Source organism: Macaca fascicularis, chromosome 1 (genome assembly GCF_037993035.2).
Source record: "Macaca fascicularis isolate 582-1 chromosome 1, T2T-MFA8v1.1".
Lineage (NCBI taxonomy): Eukaryota > Metazoa > Chordata > Mammalia > Primates > Cercopithecidae > Macaca > Macaca fascicularis.
The window spans coordinates 115,020,153-115,032,755 of NC_088375.1; the positions used below are offsets into that span (position 1 = coordinate 115,020,153).

At 43.3% G+C, this 12,603-nt stretch overlaps 1 pseudogene; it reads left to right on the forward strand.

The window, feature by feature from the left end:
• Positions 1 to 1,895: 1,895 nt before the first annotated feature.
• On the forward strand, positions 1,896 to 2,689 carry LOC102119919 (glyceraldehyde-3-phosphate dehydrogenase pseudogene; annotated as a pseudogene).
• Positions 2,690 to 12,603: the final 9,914 nt, after the last annotated feature.

Genomic DNA, 12,603 nt, shown 5'->3' on the forward strand with positions numbered 1-12,603 from the left:
CCCTGTGCTGCAAGCTGTAGCAGCTTGTTCTCTGAAGCTGGCAGAACTAGCTACAGGCCCTGGGTCTTGCTGAGACTTGTGGAGCACTATCTGAGGCCAACCAGGTGCATCACGTGCCTTTGCCTGCTGTAGCAGATGCTGGAGTACACCTTAGGTAGCCCTCATCTCCTTCAGGACATTATCGCTCATTCCCTCAGCTGTTGAGAGTTCTGGAGGCTGATAGATTTCAACCAGTGTCTCTCTTGGAGTCTCTGAGTGGAACCAATAAATATAAGCTTTCTTTAAACCAATAAATATCTCGCTTTCTTTAGGAACATGAGAAATAAAACAAAGGGCAAGACTGATGTGAGCCAAACTACCAACTTTCTTTTATTTTTAAACAACTTTACTGAGGCATAATTGATATAACATTCACCTGTTTTAAGGCACAGTTCAATTATTTTTAGTAACATTTTAGAATTGTGTGACCATCATCACAGTCCTGTTTTGGAACATTTCTATCATTCGTAAGGAATCCCTCATGCTCATCAGTTGCCACCCCTTATTCCAAACCCCCCAGCTCTAGGAAGCCCATAACTGATTTTCTGACTCCACAGATTTTATTTTCTGGACACCATATAAATGGAATCATATAATATGTGGTCCTTTGTATCCATCTTCCTTCACTTAGCTTAATATACTTTTATGGTTCATCTATGTTGTAGCACGTATCAATATTTTGTTCCTTTTAGGTGCCAAATCCCATTAAATTGTATGGATGACTCCCATTAGTTTATTCACTTATCAGTTGATAGATATTCAAGGTGCTTCTGCTTTTTGGACTATTATGAATAAACTGATATAAATATTCACGTTCACGTGTCGTGTTGACATACATTTTTATTTCTTTGCGGTAGACAGGTAGGAGTGACACTGCTAAGTCATATGGTAAATGTATCTTTAATGTTTTAAGAAACTGCCAAATTGTTTTCCGGTGTGGCTGCCTGTCCCATCAACAATGCATGAGTATTTCAATGTTTCACATCATTGTTTTTTCACTTCCTCCAATTGTTACTGTCTTTCTTTTCTATTATAGCATTCTAGTGGGTAAGAAGTTGTATCACATTGTAGTTTTGATTTGCATTTCCCTGCTGACTGATGATGCTGACCATCTTTTCATGTGCTTTATTGGCCATTCCTATACCTTTTCGATGAAATGCTATTCAAATATCTTCCCCATTTTAAAGCTGGGTTATTTATCTTTTTGCTGTTTAATTGTATTTTATATTCTGGATACAAGTCTTTATCAAATACGTGATTTGAAATTGTTTTCTTAGTCCGTAGCTTATGTTTTCATTTTCTTATTGATGTCTTTCAAAATGCAAATATTTTTAGTTTTGATCATTTTAGTTTTGATCAAATGCAAACATTTGATCTCATTTTTAAACTTTTTCCCTTTTACCAGGAAAAGTTGGGGTTTTGCCTAATTCAAGATCATGAATATGTTAATCTGTGCTTTCTCCTAAGATGTGCATAATTTAGCCCTTACATTTAGACCTATAATCCATTTTGAGGGAATTTTTGCTTATGTGTGAGTTAATGGCCTAAATTCTTATGGTCACTTGATTTGGACAAAAGTAAATTCAATGAAGGAAAAGGATAGTCTTTTAAACAAATGATACTGAGACAACTGAATTGTCTACATGCTCAGGGAATTTCAGCATGCTGTGTAAAGTGAGGCCCATCTGAGCCATACCCTATTGGCATCAGAGTTCTTGCAGACTTTCTTGATATGATAACCATGTGTTAAATAATATGCTGTAGCTAGTTCTCTCTTCCTGTTCCACAGGCAGCCACACTGTCCTGTTTTGCTCCAACCACATCCCTGAGACAACATGGTAAAGCTGAGGGCCTGAATAAACGGATTTGGCTGTATTGGGTGTCTGGTCACCAGGGCTACTTTTAACTCTGGTAAAGTGGATATTGTCGCCATCAATGACCCCTTAATTTAGCTCAACTACATGGCCTACATGTTCCCGTATGATTCCACCCATGGCAAATTCCATGGCACCGTCAAGGCTGAGAATGGGAAGCTTGTTGTCAATGGAAAGCTAGATCCTACCAAAATAAAAAATGGCAATGCTCTTACTGAGTACCTTGTGGAGTCCATCAGTGTCTTCACTACCACGGAGAAAGTTGGGGCTCACTTCCAGAGGGGAGTCAAAAGGGCCATCATCTCAGCCCCCAGTGCTAACGTCCCCAGGTTTCTGATGGATGTGAACCATGAGAAGTATGACAACAGGTTCAAGATCATCAGCAATGACTCCTGTCCGACCAACCGCTGAGCACTCCTGTCCAAGGTCATCCATGACAATTTTGGTATCGTGGAAGGACTCGTGACCACAGTATATGCCATCAGTGCCAGTCAGAAGACTTTGGATGGCCCCTCTGGGAAGCTGTGGCATGACGGTCACCGGTCTCTCCAGAACATCATCCCGGCCTCTACTGGTGCTGCCAAGGCTGTGGGTGAGGTCATCCTTGCCTAAATGCAAGGACCCTATGAATTCCCTATGGGAATAAATCCTCTGGAAGCACTTTCCTTTCTTATGGCACTCTGCACATTTACTGTGCACAGCACCTAACATGTCTCATGTTTTATCTCCCCCGCTGGACCACTAAACTGGGAGCAGAAATGGAAAATCAGAAGTATTAGGCCTTTGTCCAGCCTGCAGACTTGTTTTGTTAGTTTGCATGCTTTTCCCCCCACAAAGTTTAATTTATTAAGAAAATTATAACCTATGACACACACACAGAAAATATGTATATGGTATAATAATGTGTATTTGGGACATATCACTAAGAACGAACAGATTTGCTGCTGACACTTGTCCACCCACTTTTTAAGGTGTAAAATATTATGCACACAGTTTGAACACTACCCCATACATCCCCCTCCTGCAGCAGGTCTTCACACTGCTTTTTCCAATTTACAGTTAGTCATTAATATTTAGAAATCAAGAGATTTCACATAAGAGTTGGCCTCTGGCCACTTTCCTGCCAGTTCTCACCAGGCCGTTGTGGGCTCCGCGCCCCACCCCAGCACTTGGACCCTGCCTATTGGGTCTGTGACTGACTCTTGCACCTGAGCGCCCTCATCTGCCCTCTGTACACGCTTCCTAGAAGGTGGGGGCAGGGAGCTCCTCATGCCTCTCATCCTCCTCTGCACCACTGCCCAGGCTGTGCTCCCTGCCTGGACCCAGGAATCCAAGTCCTCATTCAAGCCCCATGGGCTCCTGTGGCTTTTCCCAGTGACTTCAGCTTAGCTCTGTTCTCTGTAGTCATATACACCTCGTCCTTAAGCTGGTGGCTGAGTACTTGCCTGAGGGTTCATTCATTCCCTTGCCAGGTACCTGCAGAGCCACCTAGGTGGAGAAAAGGACCCAAAAGTCCCCACCAGGTCAGATTTCCTTGTTCTTCCCTCTGAGCCTTTGACGTCCCCGTGTGGTGCATCGCATGAGGTGCAGCGGAGCTTGGTGCAGGAGCTCTGCCCACCTGGCACCCTCAGGTATAAGAAAGGATGGCACATTTTGTTGGCTACAACACTCCAAGGCCTTTTTGCTTGTTCAGTTGAGACTGCTGGCCCATCCGATCCCCTCGTCTCTTTCTTCAAACACCCCTTGCTGCCCGTTGGAGATATGTCCTTTTCCTTCCCTTCCCTGTGAAAATTGCTCTGGTGGTTTTATAGGTGTGGGGTTTCACTAGGCTGAAATACAAGGGGGAAGGGCTCTTGCCCCAGATTCCACCACCCTCCTATCCTTCTCATGCTGTTTGTCATTAATATACAGATGGTGTGAATACCTTACAAGAGCTGGACAGATGCTGCTCTTGTATTTTGTGCAGTGGCCGAGGAAAAATGAGTGTTCCTTCCATTTTTCACCTTTCCCCACTGCCTGGGGTCACTCCGTCCTGAGGCTGGTGCTGATCTTCTGTTCTTTGGGGTGTTGAAGGTGGTGGAAACTTGTTCATCTGGGCCAGAATGTTTTTCCTTTTTCCCTGCAGAATGAACACTGAGATAATCTCCTTTGCAGTAATCAAATTCAGCTGATTAATGATCTGTAAATTTTCTGTGAAAGAAAGAAGCCGTTTTGATGTTGGGTGTGACTCTCTTCATTGCCAGGTACAGAGGGAGACAGCTTTCCCTCCCCACACTCTGGACCCACAGCAACTTCCTCACCTGCTTCAGTTCACTTCTGTCCCTGATGCCCCTGACTGTGTTTTGTTTTTTTTTTTAAACTATTGCTTCTTTGGTTGGTTAATGACTACATCATCATTGAAGTCCCCACATTTGTCTTGATTGGTCTCCTCTTCTCATGGAAATTGAGAAGAATGAGAGGGCCAGTGATTAAAGGGGAGACAGAGGTAAGGAAAGAGGCTAAAGAAATGGAAGAATAAAGGAAGAAAGGATGTGATTTAAAGAAGACAAGGAGAAATGAGAGAGAGGCAGTTAAATCTGGGGATGTGGGATAATAGACTTCCACTTCTTGGGCTGAATAGAAGGTACATTTTTGGGGAAGTTCACGCTTGTTCCCTTTACTTGCCCAGGAACCCATGGTGTGGCTTCATTGTGTAATTTTAAAGGGTAAAATGCAGGGTTATAAATGACCCGAATGGCCAACACACGTATAGCCAGGTGTGTTGTAGAGACCTTCAAGGAAATTAGTACTGAAATTGGTGGAGGCTGGATGCCTTTTTGCTTCTCTCTCCCCTGCTCAGGCCCATTTGGTAAGGCATGTAAACCCTTCCAGATGCCCCTCAGGGAATCTTCTGGGTTCTAGAGAGTCCCCCGCATGGGACTGAGCAAAAAGAGGTAAACCAAGTGAGCTGGGGCTCTCCCAAGAATCAGCACTCCCTGCTCCAGTGCTCTGCGGTACCACTGACAAGACCAGTTCAGGCTGTGTGATTCTGTGGAAAGATAAGGACTTTCAAGGCCGACTCCCTGGTAGAAGGCTTAGTCACTAATCAGTGTGACTGTGAACAAGTTTCCTCACTGATAAAATGAGAATAGTCACCCTCACCTCATAGGTTTGTGAAAGAAAATTAAATTTTGGGACCCCACACTCATTTAGCCAAAGGGAAAAGTCAAGCTGGGAACTGGGTCATGCAAACCTGCCTCTCCCTTTTGGTGCCTAAATAAGATGGCTACAAGATGAAAAGCCACATCCCCGCCCCACTTCCCCATCCCATATTTTGCCCACAAGAAAATTTCTAGTTAGCTGTTAAAACTTCATCATGGCAATGCAAATTGGTAACTTATCTTTACAGGGCAGTCACCCGGGCTGCCAGACACAAATGCATATCTGATTGTTCCCCTACCCAGTGTTTTCCATCTTACCTTATGTACAATGCAGATTCCCTGCATTTTCCCTCTGCCTTTTTTTTTTTTTTTTTTGAGACGGAGTCTCGCTCTGTCACCCAGGCGGGAGTGCAGTGGCGCGATCTCGGCTCACTGCAAGCTCCGCCTCCCGGGTTCATGCCATTCTCCTGCCTCAGCCTCCCAAGCAGCTGGGATTACAGGCGCCCACCACATGCCTGGCTAGTTTTTTTTTTTTTTTTTGTATTTTTAGTAGAGACGGGGTTTCACCGTGTTAGCCAGGATGGTCTCGATCTCCTGACCTCGTGATCCGCCCGCCTCGGCCTCCCTCTGCCTCTTTTATGTCATCTTATATAAAAAATGCAGATTCACTGAGCCGGACAAGGGCATGATGGCTATTTTTCCCTACCCTCCCCTTACATAAAAACTGTGTGCTTCTCAATATCCCACTCTTTCCCCCTTTGAATTTGAAGCACTCAAAATCGTCTACAGAGAAAGGCATAGACCTGTCTCCTGGGTCTGTCCTTAACTTTGACAAATGAACCTGCTAAAACGATTCAGACTTGTCTCATCATTTTCCTCAATTGACATCTGGTAACCATGGAGGGATCCTGAGTGAAAGTGACCTGACCTGTGGAAATTTGCCTCTCGGTGCTTGGTACCTGCTTGAGCACTTTATATCCCAAACTGACAGGATGATTTGCCAAAGTCAGGGAACTCTTTCCTGCTGGGATCCCTTCCAATATTTTTCAGTTAGGGGGTCAGAGGTTTATTTTCTGTTAAAACAACTCCCCTTTTTTTTTGTGGTAGTTTTTCTACTTGCTTCCATCAAGGAAGGTGAGCTCATCTGCTTCTGCATCAGTGGAGCGTGGTCTCCAGCTTGGACCCCATCACTAGGTATGAAACTGGTTTGGGATTGTGTCTTATCAATTCTTTTAAATGACTAAAATTAACATTAACAACCAGCTGGTGTTAATTTTCTGCTCACACTTAGAGCGCTCAGTGTGATCACTGTTAGTTTTGCTTAACTGTTTTGTTGTGTGTGTGTGTGTGTGTGTGTGTGTGTGTGTGTATTTCAGTCCTTTCTCCTGTCGGATTTGACCAACTCTGAACCCTCTGGCTCATGAGTGTGGAATCTTCCACTATGAAGAAATAGAGCACCTTGCTCCCCTCAGCCTTTTGAGGCATTCTCAGGTGATTGAGAATCATGTGAAGGTGTCTTGAAAGAAATGCTCCCTAAGATGTGCGGTGGCTCTAAATAGGTTTCCCCCTCAGAAGAACATACTTAGGGTCTAATCTCAGCTGGCAGGTGCATATAAGGAAGTGATCCCTCCTGCACCGTGAGCCCCCGACACATTGTGCCCGGTAGCCATGACACAGGTAGACCAAACTGGGTCAGGGGCTAATGGCTCTGAAAAGTTAGCTCTGCATGGAGCACATTTTGTGCCCGACACATGTCCCAACTTGGTCAAATTTAAAGATGAACTCTAAATTATGGCGAACGAGGCCTCTAAGATCCCAGCAGCTACGAAACATAAAGTTCCCCCTTTAGGAACTCTAGCTAGGTATATGCAAAATACTTATGGCAAATCATCATGCAAATATTTAACCGAGTGGACCACTGTAACTAAAGCAGATTCTAAGTTACAGTGGCCTAAATGGGAATCTTTTGAGATGCCCAAATCAGTGTACCTGTGAACCACTATGGAAACGCAGACACAAATAGCAAACAACCAGAATGGGAGAACTATGTTCAGTGGTATCTAGAAAGTAACAAAAGCGGGGAAGACCACCTCATCTCCCTACAGGAGGTGAACAAACAACTTGGGAATGCTAATAAAGAACTCTCTAATATTTTATCTCTCTTAAAGAAATCCTCGGGATCCACTAATTCCCCTTTGACACCTTCCCCACCTCCACCTACACTCCCACTCTACCCTGACCTCTCTGAGCTTCCCAGGCCAGATCTGTCCTTACCTTCCCCAGCATGTTTAACACTTGCTCAAGAGAAGACAGAGTCAGGAATCTGACTCCATGGACCCCACCCGCTGATGATTCCCTGACATCCCCAATGGCAGAGTCTCATCTGGAAGATGTGGGAAAGCGGGACCCCGCAGGGACTTCTCTCATGATTTCCTCATTTTGGGAACAACCAGTAACAGGTAGGGGAACCCCAGCAATTGTCTACCAACCCTAGTCAAAGGCTGAATTATGAGGCATAAAGAATTTCCTGACCCCATAAAGATCCAACTGGGTTTGCCCGAGAAGTTGAGTTTATTATCAGAACCTATGACGAAGGTCATTCAGACCATTATCAGCTAGTCCACATGTCGGTCTCAGAAGCTAAAGCTAGGGAATGGCTGGAAAAAGCTCAATGGTCAGACCTTATAGCAGATTTGACCCCTGAAGGCCCAATAGAGCCACAATAATCAGGCTCCACAAATCCAGAAGACGGGTGTAAAGACGCATGGGAACAATCGACCACTCTGTTAAATATTAGTCCTTCAGTGTTCCAAAGGGTTGTGGATTGGAATAAAATCCAACAATGCTGCCAGAACCCAAATGAATCAGTTTTAGATTGTTTCACATGTTCTGATAAAACTTTAAGACAATATTGCGGGATGTCAGCTGATTGTTTGAAAATACTAAAAATGATATATTACCAAATGAAAATTTCTTAAACAGACTGGATGATGATTTAGCCACCCTTGTAAAACACCACTTGACAAATTGGGCCACAGCCAGAACTAATGAACTAGTTAACTTATCTGACCAGTTATCTCACATTATGATAAAGAAGGAAAAAGAAGATTGCCTGAGTTATGCATTTACAGCTAAAGCAATTAACTTCCCAAACCTCTCAGTCCCAGAAAGACTTTAAGCTCCCTCAGTCTGAGAACTCTTTCCTCCAAGTTTGTTACTACTGTGAAAGACTGGGATGCCTCAAGAGGGATTGCCTTAGGCTGAAGCGAAAGAAAAGGCTAGAGAATGCAACTTAGGAAGACTAGGGATGCTCTGAGGAAATACAGGGGTTTCACCTCTTTAAATACTCTACCCTGACAAACAAACTGGGAGAGATTAATATAACAATAAACCATTTTATTTTATTTATTTTTATTTTTTTTTGAGATGGAGTCTCGCTCTGTCGCCCAGGCTGGAGTGCAGTGGCCGGATCTCAGCTCACTGCAAGCTCCGCCTCCCGGGTTTACGCCATTCTCCTGCCTCAGCCTCCCGAGTAGCTGGGACTACACGCACCCGCCACCTCGCCTGGCTAGTTTTTTGTATTTTTTAGTGGAGACGGGGTTTCACCGTGTTAGCCAGGATGGTCTCCATCTCCTGACCGCGTGATCCGCCCATCTCGGCCTCCCAATAAAAAAAGAAAAAAAAAAAAAGAGCTTAAAACTGTTTTGACAAAGGCATGACTATTCCTTTGATAAATCCCAACTTATTTAGAAACCCCATTCCTTAAAGTAATAAAAGATTTAACATGGTGGGTGTGTCTAATAAAACAGTCCCATGTTTAAGTTCAGACCTACCCCTTACCTTTTCGTCGGCTTCAGCTTCCCCTCCACAGGCTCTAAGCATGACACGCTCAATACGTCCCATATGTTCTTATATGCCCTCGGGCCCCTGTCAATCATCTGGGCCATGATCTCCTCAACATCCATAATGCTCATATCCTTTTTTTTTTTTAAATCAAAAGGTGAACTCTTTTTAGAATTGGAGCCAGGTGAGCAAAAATACCAAATTAAAAAACGTCCTGACAATGTACCACAATTTTGCATTAGTAATGTTAAAATGTCAGCTTGTGACTGGGAAAATAAAATGGAGGCAGGGGAAGAAATATTAAGGGAGAAGAGTAAACATCGGAATAAAGAGCAGGAAGCAATAAAACTCCTTTTAGCTTCCTCAATCTTCCTGCTAACACCAGAAGCGGAGTACTTGTTCAAGATGTCCCCTCCCACTTATGGCCTCAGTCAAATACAGGTATGGGAAAAATACCCTCAACCACTTTAATAAAGGTAGAGGTAAACCCAAAGAAACCCCTATCCAACTTTAAACAATATCCTCCATGACAGGAAGCCATAGACGGAATTGCCCCTATCATACAAGATTATCTGGAAAAAAAAAAAAAGCTCATTATTCCCTGCATAAGCCCCTGCAACAGCCATTGGATGCTTTCCTGTAAAACATCCAAGCGGGAGAGGATAAAGATTTGTGCGTGACTTGGGGGCAATTAACAATATTGTAATACTCAGGCACTCAGTAGTCCCCGAACCACATACCCTTCTATCAGCAGTAGCCACTACCAGCCAGTATTTCTCAGCTGTGGATTTCCGCCGTGCCTTTTTTTTTTTTTTTTTTTTTTAGTATTCCTGCAGATCCAGACAGCCAGCATTTGTTTGCCTTTACTTGGAAAAAATGGCAATATATGTGGACTACAATGCCCCAAGCGTATACAGAAAGTCCCACTTACTTTTCCCAAATATTAAAAGCTGATTAAGAGGATTTAATTTTTCCCCAGGGCTCAACCTTCACCCAGTACATGGAGGACCTTCTCCTTTGTTCAGGCATACTATCTTCTTCCCAGGAAGATAGTCTGTATTTACTCAAACAGCCACCAAAGGACACAAAGTGTCCAAAGACAAATTTCAGCTATGCTTACCACACATTAAGTATTTGGGGCATATTATCTCAAAGGACTGAGTATTAACCCTGACAGAGTGAGAGGAATTTTAGCTTTTCCAATGCCCATCACTATGAAGCAACTTAGAGGATTTTTGGGCCTGCCAACCTGTTGTAGAAACTGGATACCAAATTTCTCCCTTATGGCGTAACCTCTGTATGCATACCTAAAAAATGAACAACCTGATCCCATCATGTGGACTTCAGAGGGACAATCAGCTGTACAACAAATAAAGGAAATTCTAACTAATGCCCCAGCATTAGGATACCCAAACTATTGCCTTTCTCCCTTTTCGTACACGAAACTGGAGGTACTGCATGCAGGATACTGATCCCAGAAACATGGTGATCATCAGAGACCTATAGGCTATTATAGCCAATAGCTGGACCCTGTGGCTTGAGGGCTGCCTCCTGTGTGAGAGCAATAGCAGCCATGGCCCTTCTGTACAACTCTGTTGAAGAAATAATTATGGGTTCCCCCATTACCATTTTTGTGCCACATTCTCTTAAGACCCTTCTCAACTCTCATCATACTCAACATCTGTCAACTGGTTAGCCTCTTATGAAATTTTGCTTTTATCATTTCCCAATATTACTATTTCCCTCTGTAATAATCTGAATGCAACCACTTCCTTGACAGGCTCTTCCAATAAAACCCCTAATGACTATGTTCTGATGATTGACCAACTTCTCACCCCCAGAACAGACTTATAAGAGACCCCACTGGATAATACTGAGATAGAATCAGATACAGATGGGTGTTATTTAAGAGGGGAGGAAGGAAATTTTAGAGGAGGATATGCTGTGGTTTCCGTAGCAGAGGTAATTGAAGCCAGTCTTCTTCCCCAAGCCAGATCAGCTCAAGTGGCCGAATTGATTTCCCTGATCCAAGTTTGTCAATTGGCAAAAGACAAGGCTGCAAACATTTACACTGACAGCCACTATGCTTTTGGGGTTGCTCATGACTTTGGGATGCTATGGAAAGAGAGAGGATATTGAACCTCCTCAGGAAAACCCATAAAATAATGGACACCAATATGAGAGCTGTTAGAAGCTATTTTAAAACCCAAATGTTTGGCAATTATAAAAATCCCAGGTCACTCAAAATTAGACGCCACAGAAAGTCAGGTAACCAATTGGCTGACACTACAGCTAAAAGAGCAGCATCCAAGCCACAAGCCCCAGTACAAGAAATGGCCATAAAACCCCAAAACACTTAGAAACATGTTGAAAGAAACCCAGAGCATAGCTCCTACAAGAGAGAAATCTACTTGGAAACAGGCAGGGGAATACTTGTCTCCCAAAACTGAAATATGATGTGGACCTAATAATAAATCCACTATTCTAATTGGATGTCAGGTGCCCCTTATGGAATATGTTCATAATCTAAGCCATTGGAATCCAGATAAAATAATATCCTAATGTAAACAATATTACTGGAAACCATCCTTCACAGTGGCACAAAAAGTTTACTCTTGTTATTTGTCCCAAATGTAACCCACGAAAGCCCCTCCATGGGGCCCAGGGTCATTTTTCCTTTCTCACTGGACCTCTTGACGTATGGCACCTTGATTTTATCCAGCTGCCATCATCTCAAGGTTACAGGTATGTTTTAGTAATAGTCTGCATGTTTTCCCATTGGGTTGAATCTTTTCCCTGCAGGCAAGCAACAGCCATGGCAGTTGGAAAAATCCTACTAGAAAAAAGTATCCCACTGTGGGGAGTCCCTGGTGAACTTCACAATGACAGGGGAACTCACTTTACTGGCCAGGTTATTCAAAGCATTTGTAAAATTTGGCCCATATTTCAACATTTCCATTGTGCCTACCATCCCCAATCCTCAGGCCTGGTGGAAAGGACCAATGGAATAATTAAAACCCAATCCGCTAAGTTCACAGAAGCATTTTTCCTCCCCTGGTCCAAAGCACTCCTGCTTACACTCTGATCAGCCCCTTTTGGAAAACATCAATTGTCCCCTTAAGAAATTATAGTGGGAAGGCCCATGTGTACGGGAACAAACATAACGAATCCAACTTTTCTCAAGGGAGATAGATTGCAATATTGTGAGGGACTTTTTTTCATCCACCTTAAAAAATGCCAAGATTTGGTAAGGAATTCCTTTCATAGTGTGCTCCCTGAAGATAAGATGCCTGGTCACAATCTGCAACTCAGAAATTTTGTCTATTGGAAAAGACATCTAATAAATAATTCCTTTCAACCCTGATGGAAGGGCCCATACCAGGTACTATTGACTAATCCATGTGCCACAAAATTAGAGGGTATAGACTTTTGGATTCACATCACTCATTTTAAAAAGGCACAATCTCCTGAGCGGACTGTAACTTCCACCAAAGACCTTCACCTCCAGTTCACTAAACATTGACCTTCAACCCAAAATTAGAAGCAGATGACAGCTATTGTGGACTGCTTAAACCCAAGATACAGGACCAGGCCTGTATACAAAGAAATGTCTATGTTCATTGTACAATAACCATTACAATGATTGTCCTAGATATACTGGCAACTACTGTCTTATGCAGAACAGGGCACTTGCTTTTGTCTAATTT